We start from the raw sequence: 10721 nt of genomic DNA, 5'->3' as shown, positions 1-10721 counted from the left end.
CGATCAGGCCGCGTTCTTCGGCGCAACTGTGTCATTTTGGATTCTCTGGTGCTTTGGGCAGGACTCAGAGGCTGTGCCGGGGCCCTTCTGTGCCCAGGTCCTTTCCAGTGGATAGCGGCAGCATTAGGTATCCTTCCTGCTGACGAAGACCCAAAGTGTAGACCCAACTCTTTCCAAGAGCCAGGTGAGAATTGCCAGAAATTACAAACTTCAGATTCACCTTAACGTTGTAAGCGAAAGTGTTGTGATCAAGAATGAAAAACAAAACCAGATCAGATTTAAAAAAAAAAAAAAAAAGCGTTTTTATTGAGATACAGCCACTCTTTTAGAGAATGCAACTTCGTGGTTTTTGTTCACGAGGTTGGGCAAAGGTCACCACTGTCTAATTCCAGAACTTTTTTGATCTCTCCCCGGAGAAACTCCACATCCTTTAGCAATCACCTGCCTTCAACCCATAGCAACCACGAACCTACTTTCTGTCTCTATGGATTTGCCGCGTAAATGGAATCCTAAAATACGTGACCTGTTGCGCTCAAGGCTCACCCATGTTATGGGATGTCCATCATCCCTTTTGGTGGCCAAATAATATTCCGCTGTATGGACGTACCACATTGGTATTCATCAGTTGAATGCAAATTCTCCATGACTCTGGCTCCCAGTTCACTGGCTTCCACGCTGCCTCTCATCGTTCTCCGTGATTTCCGCACCCAGGCAGGTGGCCCTCGAACCATCCTGGCCTCTTGGTTCCAAGACCTCCTCTTCCCCCGGGACCTCGTCCTCCCCCCCAGCCCCTCCCTCCCACGGGCGCCCCTACACCTCGTCTCAGTAACCGCAGCCTTTGAGAACTTCAGCTTCACGCATCTCACCCACTGCCCATCGTAGCCTGTCTTTCTAGTTCATTCCCTCCAAAACCTCAACTCCAACAGTTCGCTGACCCTCCCAATTTTCCTCTACCCCTCAGCCCCCTCATATCTTTACAGAGATTAAATTCCTTGACCAACAGATGATGATCACCCCCTCACACACACTCTCTGCTTCCCCATATTCATCTGTTGAAACTACATTCCTTATTAGATCTAAGTCTCCACCTGTGCGGCTGAATGTGGGTGGAGAAAAATACACAACCCTGGTAACTGGCCTTGCCTTAACATATTTTTTTTTTCGAATGTTTATTTTTGAAAGAGACAGCATGAGCGAGGGAGGGGCCGAGAGAGAGGGAGGGAGACACGGAATCCGAAGCGGGCTCCAGGCTCCGAGCTGTCAGCACAGAGCCCGAGGCGGGGCTCGAACCCACAAGCTGTGAGATCACGACCTGAGCCGAAGTCGGATGCTTAACTGACCGAGCCTTCCAGGCGCCCCATAGCCTTGCCTTAGACTCATGCTCGCCCGCTTGGAGCGGACCCACAGTGCTGCTCAGCAGGTTGGTCTGTGTCCCAGTTCCCCTGACTCTCCCAGATGACTTCTCCTCCACCCCGCAAGACCTTTCTCATCCTTGCTCTCAGCAGTGACCTCCTTCTTGCTTCCTGAGAGAACCACAGCCACCTTCCCACGGCGCCCCCCCCCCCTCCTGAATCTTCACCCCTCCATTCCACCTTCTCTGTGCCTGGAGGGGGGGCAGAGCCAACCATATTCCCATCTGCTGGACACCCCCCCCCCCGTGCATATTCTCCTTTTTCTCTTCCCCCCATTCAAGAAATGGGTCCCCTGGGTGCTCCAGGGCTCCAGAGAGAAATGTGACAGGCCCAAGAGCAGAAATAGGTCAGCTCTCTTTTCTTTTCTTTTCTTTTCTTTTTTTTAAAAGCCTCTTCAGGGCTCTAAGCGGAAGTAGCTTCATGGTCTGTTGGGTTTCAGATAGAAAGTTCAGGTGCCCTCAGGGGCTAATGAGTGAAGCCAGCTCAGTAGAGGAAAAATTCTCAGTTACATTAAACAGTTGTGACACTCCCCCCCCCCCACCACTTATAAGTGACACACAAGCAAGCACATATATTTAAAGCATACAAGTTGATGAATGTTGGGTTATACATAAACCGGTGAGGGGCACCTGGGTGACTCAGTTGCTTAAGCATCCGTCTCTTGATTTTGGCTCGGGTCATGATCTCACAGTCCGCGGGATCGAGTCCTCTGTCTGGCTGTGCGCTGACAGCATGGAGCCTGCTTGGGATTATCTCTCTCTCTCTCTCTCTCTCTCTCTCTGCCCCTCCCCTGCTCGCTCTCTGCCTCTTAAAAAATAATATGAAATGTTTAAAAAAAAAAAAAAAAAAGAAAAGATCATGATGGTGAGAATGAACACATCCATCGTTCCCGAATTTCTTCATGCCTCTTGGTAAACCCTCCACCCACAGCCCTCCTCCGCACACGCTCCGCCCCGCACAAAGACAGATCTGCTTTCTGTCACCATTGGTTAGTTTGCATTTTCTGGAATGCAATTTATGTAGTATGTATTCCCACGTCTGCCTTTGTTGTTGTTGTTGTTGTTGTTGTTTTTTTTTTCCACCCAGCATCATTGTTTTGAGATCCGTGCGTGGAACAGGTTAAGTCACCCCAGTTGGTTTATTGAGTCACCTGTTGGTTGGGCATTGGGGTTGCTTCCAGTGTGGGGCCATTACAAATAGGAGTGCTTTGAACACTGGCGTACAAGTCTTTGTGTGAACATCTGCTGTCACTTCTCCAGCGTGTACCCCTAGGAGTGGATGCGTGGGTCGTATATGGGAGTTACACATCTAACTTTTTAGGAAGCTGCCGAGCGGTTTTCCCCAAGTCATTGTACCCCATGTCATTTATTTCTTCATCACCGCCACCGCCACCACCATCATCAACAACCGGTGAAAATGAGTCTCTTTCTGAATTTGTTCATTCCTTCCTTTAACGGGTATCTATCGGGTACTGCTCCGTGCCTCGCCCTGTCCTAAGCCCTGGGAATTCAGCTGCGCAGAAGGCACACAAAATTTCCCGTCCTCGGGGGGAGACGACGGTTGACTTAGATGCTCTCTCAGCACAGGTGACATGGTGTAGAGGTTCGGAGCACACGGGCGCTCAGGAAATGGATGACCTGGGTCCGAATCCCGGCTCTGCCATTTCCTAGCTGCGTTGGCCTGGGGCAAAGCCTCTTATCTCTGAGTAACAAGGGAATGGGGATCGTGCAGTCTTCACCACCTGAGGCTGTGGCATTGTTGGTTCGCAAAACTGGCCCCTACACACAGAGGACAAGGGGGGGCCAAAGAAAGAGGCGGACCAGTCCAGATGGGTAGGTGGCAGGTTTCATAAGCAAGGGAACTCACTTACAAGGTTTGTCTTGGGCGCCACAAGAGGAGTGGGTCTCCCCACCCACCCTCCAGCATCTTAAAGTTGGCTTTTAAATTTTTTTTTTTTTAATGTTTATTTACTTTTGAGATAGACAGACAGACTGCGAGTGGGTTAGGGGCAGAGAGAGAGGGAGACACAGAATCCGAAGCGGGCTCCAGGCTCCGAGCTGTCAGCACAGAGCCCGACGCGGGGCTCGAACTCACGAGCTGCGAGGTCATGACCTGAGCTGAAGAGGGCCGCTCAACTGCCTGAGCCACCCAGGCGCCCCCCAGAATCTTCAAGTTTATACAGAGACCTTAACTGGACTCAGTCACGTATACCATCCACGTGGTCTCAATGCCTTACTCTGTCAAGGCTGACGTCCTTGGAACAGCTCCCACTGCGGGAACAGTGAGCAGAGGTACATTCCGTGGTCGGGGGAGGGAGGGAGGAGCCTCTGATTGGCTGAGTCCAGATCATGGGTCAACCAGCAGTCCTGTCCTGTGTGACGTCCCCCCATCCTCCACCCCTCATGACCGACTCTTACCATCTTACACATACCCCCCACCCCCCACTGATTTATAAAGTCTCCCAGGCCAGGGGTCAGATTGCTGAAGGTGTTCACCTGTGTCCCCATGTGATTTAATAAAGACGATGTGCTAGCTGCCTTATCGGATGGGAACACACAATGTTCTGTTTGGAAAATGACACAGGTGTCTCCTTGCCAAGCAGTGATCATGTCCAAGGCCATTCTGTTTTGGCGGACAGCTTTCCTCATTAGAAAGATTTTAGGGTTCAGTAAAGACAGGCTTTGTTGGCTGTCGTTCAAGATTTGCTGGGTGACTTTAGTAAGGGCTTCTGTGTGTGCTATAATGTCCTCCTGACCAGGGGCGCCCGGGTGACTCAGAAGGTTGAGCGTCCGACATCGGCTCAGGTCATGATCTCGTGGTTCATGGGTTCGAGCCCCACATCGGGCTCCGTGCTGACAGCTCAGAGCTTGGAGCCTGTTTCGGATTCTGCGTCTCCCTCTCTCTCTGCCCCTCTCTTATTAGCGTTCCGTCTCTCTCTCAAAAAAATTAAAATAGGCATTAAAAAAATAAAAACAAAATAACGTCCTCCTGCCCAACCGAGGGAACAAAGATGGCCGCCAAACAATGGTACCAGTGGAAAGACATGACCACCTGGCCTTGAGGAGAGGGAGGCTGGCGGTTTTAGGAACTTGACCTGGTTGTACATACCCTACGCGTTGGGCAGGAGAGGCAGCACTGTCAGGAGTGAAGAGATGGACGGGGGGCTGGGTGGGCCAGACCAGGACCCCCACCTTCTCTCAAGGGGGCGTGCTCCATTCCGGGTATAACACATTAGCACAGGTCCCGCTTGCAGCAGGTTGGTGGGACCCAGTGGAGATTGAGGGGATTCCCCCCCTCATTCAGGGATTCGAACGAACCTCCCCATCCCGGGGGATGTCTCATCGCAAGTTCCAGTAGAGAACGCAGAGAACGCCTCTTTCCGGTGTGATAGGGTTCGGTGTTCTCAGCAGCCAAGCATGTCGACCTACAGTGAGAATTGGGACAATGGCTGTTTCCCATGACTTCCATGCCTTTGTGGTGTTGGATGTCTCAGCAGGGGTGTCTAGTCTGGCATATGAGGCAACAAGTCTTACTGGTTGGTCATTCAAATGTATTAACGCCTGGGGACAGTATTTAGTTCACCCAGCCAGGGTGGTTTTACCTGTTAGTAATTTAATCTGCTGTGTTTTTTTTTAATGTTTATTTATTTTTGAGAGAGAGAGAGAGAGATAAAGAGAGAGAGACAGAGCACGAGTAGAGGAGGGGCAGAGAGAGAGGAAGACACAGAAGCCAAAAGCAGGCTTCAGGCTCTGAGCTGTCAGCACAGAGTCCGACTTGGGGCTCGAACCCACGAAGTCAGATGCTTAAGAAGTCAGATGCTTAACCGACTGAGCCACCCGACTGTCACCCTGTGACATACATTTTTTAAAATTATGACTGATAACACTATACCAGGACCTATCAGAGTTTTAGGAATTTCATACAAATACAAAGAGAGTTTAGCATCACTTCCTATCTGCACTGTTTCCCATGTAATTTATTTTTATTTTTTAAGGTTTTATTTTTAAGTAATCTCTACACCCACAACCCTGAGGTCAAGAGTCACATGCCCTACAGACTGAGCCAAACAGGCGCCCCTCCCATGTAATTTAAAACATAAAAAGAAACCTAATTAGTTTAATATCTCTCTTTTATATGGAGACAGAACACACCTTTTGAGATGTTCCAGGGACCATCTGGAAAATCCCAGAGTTAGTTCAAGGTTAACAAGACTTGGATTTAGATATGATTTGGGGGAAGTTTGTCAAAAATATCAAAAGGTTCTAAAGCACGTGATTAAAGAGGATCATAGGTCACTGTGAAACGATCCTTAGTTATTCATTTAACCAGAGTGACAATGAGAGTAAGTTACATAATTGTAAAAACACTTAGTTCTTTTAATAGAGAAGAATCCGTTTTCTTAAGTCATCAAAGACCTGAAAAAGACAGCAAGAGGCACCGGAGATTATTTTGATAAGACTTGGAATCTGTTTTCCAGGCAGATTACCTAGGTAAAACAAAACAAAACAAAACAAAACTTTCATAATCCCGTCGAGAACAGAGCACCGGTCCAAGAAAACTGTCCCTTTAGCAGAGAGAAAATTACATTTTGCTTTTACGTAAGCACACCATTGATACTGAAGCTTATTTGTCTTTAAGCCAATTAAATAGAGCTCTTTTACAAATTAATTTTGGCACCACCCGTGGCCAAAAGGAAACCCGTGGAGGGAGGAAAACCACATTTACATAGCATACATCTATAGATGTGCATAAACGTGTAGACAGAGACCCCATTCTGTCTACCATTCCAGAACCTCAGCCCTTGACGAGTAATCTTCTGGAGGCTGTGGACTAGCGAGGGAGCTTCTGTGGCCGCCTGTATTTTATTTATTTATTTTTCAAGATTTTATTTTTATCTAAAAAAAATTTTTTTTTACATTTATTTATTTTTAAGAGACAGAGAGAGACAGAGCACAAGTTGGGGAGGGGCAGAGAGAGGAGACACAGAATCCAAAGCAGGCTCCAGGGTCTGAACTGTCAGCACAGAGCCCGACTCAGGGCTCGAACTCACAACCCATGAGATCATGACCTGAGCCAAAGTCACTCAACGGACTGAGCCACCCATGTGCCCCTTAAAGATTTTATTTTTAGATCATCTCTACACCCAAGGTGGGGCTTGAACCTATAACCCAGAGAGCAAGAGTCGTGTGCCCCACCAACCAAGCCAGCCAGGCACCCCCCAGCGGACTGTGTTTTAAAAAGCCTTTTCCCCCACTTTTCCCCTCAGTCTTACGCAATTCTGGGCAGTGCTTACATGGCAAAGGCATGATAAGATTTACATCCTCAAGGGACAGGGAAAGAATTGCGAGTTTTCTCCTAGTAGTTTTGGGACACATTTCTCTATTATCAGCAGTCTAGGGGAATCACTATTTAACATTTTCCTTTGTTTTAAGGCTCCAACGGTATGGGGCACGGGGTCCATCTCATTGTCAGGCGCCACAACATCCTCCCCTTTCCTCTCGTCACTTTCCCAGGGATTGTAGCTCTTAAACATTTTTTTTTAATGTTTATTCATTTTTGAGACAGAGAGAGAGAGAGAAAGAGAGAGAGCCAGAGCGTGAGCGGGGAAAGGGCAGAGAGAAAGGGAGACACAGAATCCAAAGCAGGCTCCAGGCTCCGAGCTGTCAGCACAGAGCCCCATGCGGGGCTCAAACCCACGAACTGTGAGATCATGACCTGAGCTGAGGTCGGACACTTAACTGACCGAGCCACCCAGGCCCCTGGGATTGTGCCTCTTAGCGTCCTAATCAGGCTTTGCACAAGTGCTCAGCTCTTAATCCGGGGCGGTTTGCGCCCTCCTAGCTTTGCCCAGCGGCACGCTACTTAGAATTCTAAGTCTGCAACTTATTATTACTTTGTTTTCCTACCGTGCTGTGAGCCCCGAAGCCAGCAGAGTCATGGACAACCGCCTTCCTAACTTCAGCTCTTCCGACTTTCTAACCCAAGCTTCAGCCTCTGGTGCGCACTGCCCAGAGTAGCGGCCAGTCCACTGCGGCAGCTCCGTGCGCTGTGTGATGTGGGCAACAAAGGCAAAAGAAAAAGAAATTAAATGTCCTTGCAATTTACAGTCCATTGACAAGTCCTTGAGACGGGCAGGGTGACCTTCCTCTAGGGTCTCAGCTGCCTCTATGAAGTTGATACTTCGCTAAGGGCAAAAGGCGATTTTAGCCCAGTACCCCCACCCCCACCCCGAATCCTGTAAAGCTACTTTAACACATAAAAAAATTCCTTTGGAAACTTCCCTTATCTCACCCCGTCCCAAGCTTAGGGCCCACTGATATACATCTGAAGGGTCATATGACTCAGGTTTTATTAAACAGTGATAAATGACCTTTTCCTAACAACAGCTAGCCCCCTCAAGGTCCTGGAAACCTCACTTCCAAAATTCCTTAGAGACATACCCCGTCCCTAACCTCCTCCCAACCCGAAGGTATGTTATCAGTCACCAGTCACAAACCCGGTGCAGCTCTTCCTGCCCAGGGGTCCAGTCCCTGTGCTTTTTTTTTTTTTTTTAAATTTTTATTTATTTTTGAGAGAGAGAGAAATAGAGAGAGATCGTGAGTGGGGAAGGGGCAGAGAGAGACAGAGACATAGAATCCCAAGCAGGCTCCAGGCTCTGAGCTATCAGCACAGAGCCCGACACGGGGCTTGAACTCAGGAGCTGTGAGATCATGACCTGAGCCGAAGGTGAACACTCAACCAACCGAGCCACCCAGGTGCCCCAAAGTCCCCGTACTTTAATAAAACCACCTTTCTGCACTGATGACGTCTTTTTTTTTTTTTTTAATGTTTATTTATTTTTGAGAGACACAGAGTGTGAGTGGGGAAGGGGCAGAGAGAGAGGGAGACACAGAATCCGAAGCAGGCTCCAGGCTCCGAGCTGTCAGCACAGAGCACCATGCAGGGCTCAAACTCACAAACCTTGAGATCATGACCTGAGCCGGAGCCGGACGCTCGACCGACTGAGCCACGCAGGCGCCCCTCGTTAATTGTTGGTTTGCGAACTGGCCCCGTACACAGAGGACAAGGGGAGACCAAAGAAAGAGGCGGACCAGTCCAGATGGGTAGGTGGCAGGTTTCATAAGCAAGGGAACTCACTTACAAGGCTTGTCTTGGGCGCCACAAGAGGAGTGGGTCTCCCCACCCACCCACCAGCATCTTAAACTGGACTCAGTCACGTATACCATCCACATGGTTTCAACAACACCTTACTCTGTCAAGGCTATGTCCTTGGAACAGCTCCCACTGCAGGAACAGCGGACAGAAGTACATTCCGTGGGGGGTGGGGGGTGGGGGGGAGGGAGGGAGGAGCCTCTGATTGGCTGAGTCCAGATCATGGGTCAACCAGCGGTCGTGTCCTCTTGATGACATCCTGGAACAGGCCTGCAAGCCACGAAGCATTAGCCACGATCATGTTGGGGCAGCCAGAGAATCTATAGGCAGAGCACAGGATGTTCCTCAACGGGGCGTGATGCGGTGGGTGGCTCATTGTGATTTTGATTTGCATTCCCCGAAAGATTGGCGAGAAAGAGCATTTCCTCGTGTGCCTATTAGCCATTCGGGTATCTTCTTCGGAAAAATATCTATTTAAGCCCTTTGCCCGTTCTTAAATGGAGTGTCTGTTGCTGACTTTTAGGGATCCTGTGTATATTCTGGATATTAACCCCGTGTGATTTGCAAATATCTTCTCCCATACAATGGGCTGCCTTTTCACTCTGTTGATTGTTTCTTTGGACGCACAGATGTTTCTAATATTACATTCTTTGTTTTAATTTCTTTTTTTGTTTTTAAGTAATCTCTACCCCCAGCGTGGGGTTCGAACTCACCACCCCGGGATCCAGAGCTGCATTGCTTCCCCGGACTGAGCCAGCCAGGCGCCCCACGCTTTTCACTTTGCTGTCGTCCAGTTTTGTTTTTCTTTTGTTGCCTGGTCTTTTGGTGTCATATCCAAGAAATCATTGCCAAATCCTTTGTCATGAAGCTCTCCCCCTATTTTGTTCTTCTCAGGGTCTTCTAGTTTGAGTTCTTACATTTAGGTCTTTGGTTCATTTTAGGTTCATTTTTGTTTGTGGTGTTAGCGAAGGGTCCTCCTTCACACCTTCTCATGGGAAAAGGCTGTTCTTTTCCCATCAAATGAGCTGGGCACCCTTGTCAAAAATCATTTGACCTTACATGCAAGGGTGTATTTTTAGAATTTGTGCTTTTAACAAGTTGCTGCCGGAGAACCGCTGATATGCATATATAGTATCAGATTAAAAGTAAAACAGGAAGGGAGGTTATACTTTTTGAGAAGTCACAGACAAGGTGACCCCTGAACAAAACTTTGCCAGAAGCAAGAGAGTCAGAGGCTCGCATCTGGGGAAGATGTTCCAGGCAGAGAAGAAAGCCGCGCAAAGGTCCTGGGGTGGGTGCGTGCCTGGCAGGCGCGGGGAACAGCGAGGAGGCCTATTACAAGGAGTTACGTTTTCCTCCCAGGTTAAAATTTCCTCCCACCGTGGTCAGACGCGGGCTCCAGTTAGAGATCAAAAAATAAAAAATTAAAAAAAATAAAAAGCTGTGTCTCTCACAAACCTAAATTTTGGCCTGAGAGGTGAACCTGTGATTTATTTTTAAAATTTCCTTCTGGCTGCCATGTGGGTGGGAATCGGAGGGGATCCTCGGGACTAGGAGCCCGGAGACCGTGGAGGCTGGGCTAGACCAGGATGGGCGGCCATGGGAGGGGAGGATGGGGTGCACGGGAGGGGGAGAGGGAGGTGTCCAGGATGAGGATCCGGGCTCTAGTCTAGGGACTGGGGGATCATGAGGGCCCCCTGTAATGGGGACTAGAAGGAGGAGCTGTTTTGGGGGAGATGCTGTGGCCGGTTTGGGACATCGTGGGAGTGGAACCCCAAGAAAAGGCATCCAGCCCCAAGCCCAGAGCTCCAGAATGAACCAGACGCGGGGTGTGCCTCCACAGCCCTCCAGCAGGGGTACCCCAAACATCCACCACTTGCGTTTCACGTTCGCAGACGCTGCCACGTATCCACGCATCACCCACGGACTTAGTTACCGGGTAATTTTCTTGAAATCAGTTCAGATTTTTTTGTTGTTGTTGTTAATTCAACACATTTATTTAAACGGGAAATGTCAGGGGCGCCTGGCGGGCTCAGTTGGGACAACACGTGACTCTTGATCTCAGGGTTGTGAGTTTGAGCCCCGCGTTGGGTGTGGAGGTTACTTAAAAATAAGATTTAGAAAAATAAATAAAATAAAATAATAAGCAGGAAATGC

This window comes from Panthera leo, chromosome E2, assembly GCF_018350215.1.
Source record: "Panthera leo isolate Ple1 chromosome E2, P.leo_Ple1_pat1.1, whole genome shotgun sequence".
Lineage (NCBI taxonomy): Eukaryota > Metazoa > Chordata > Mammalia > Carnivora > Felidae > Panthera > Panthera leo.
The sequence above is the reverse complement of the archived record's forward strand: the minus strand, read 5'-3'. Positions refer to the sequence as shown.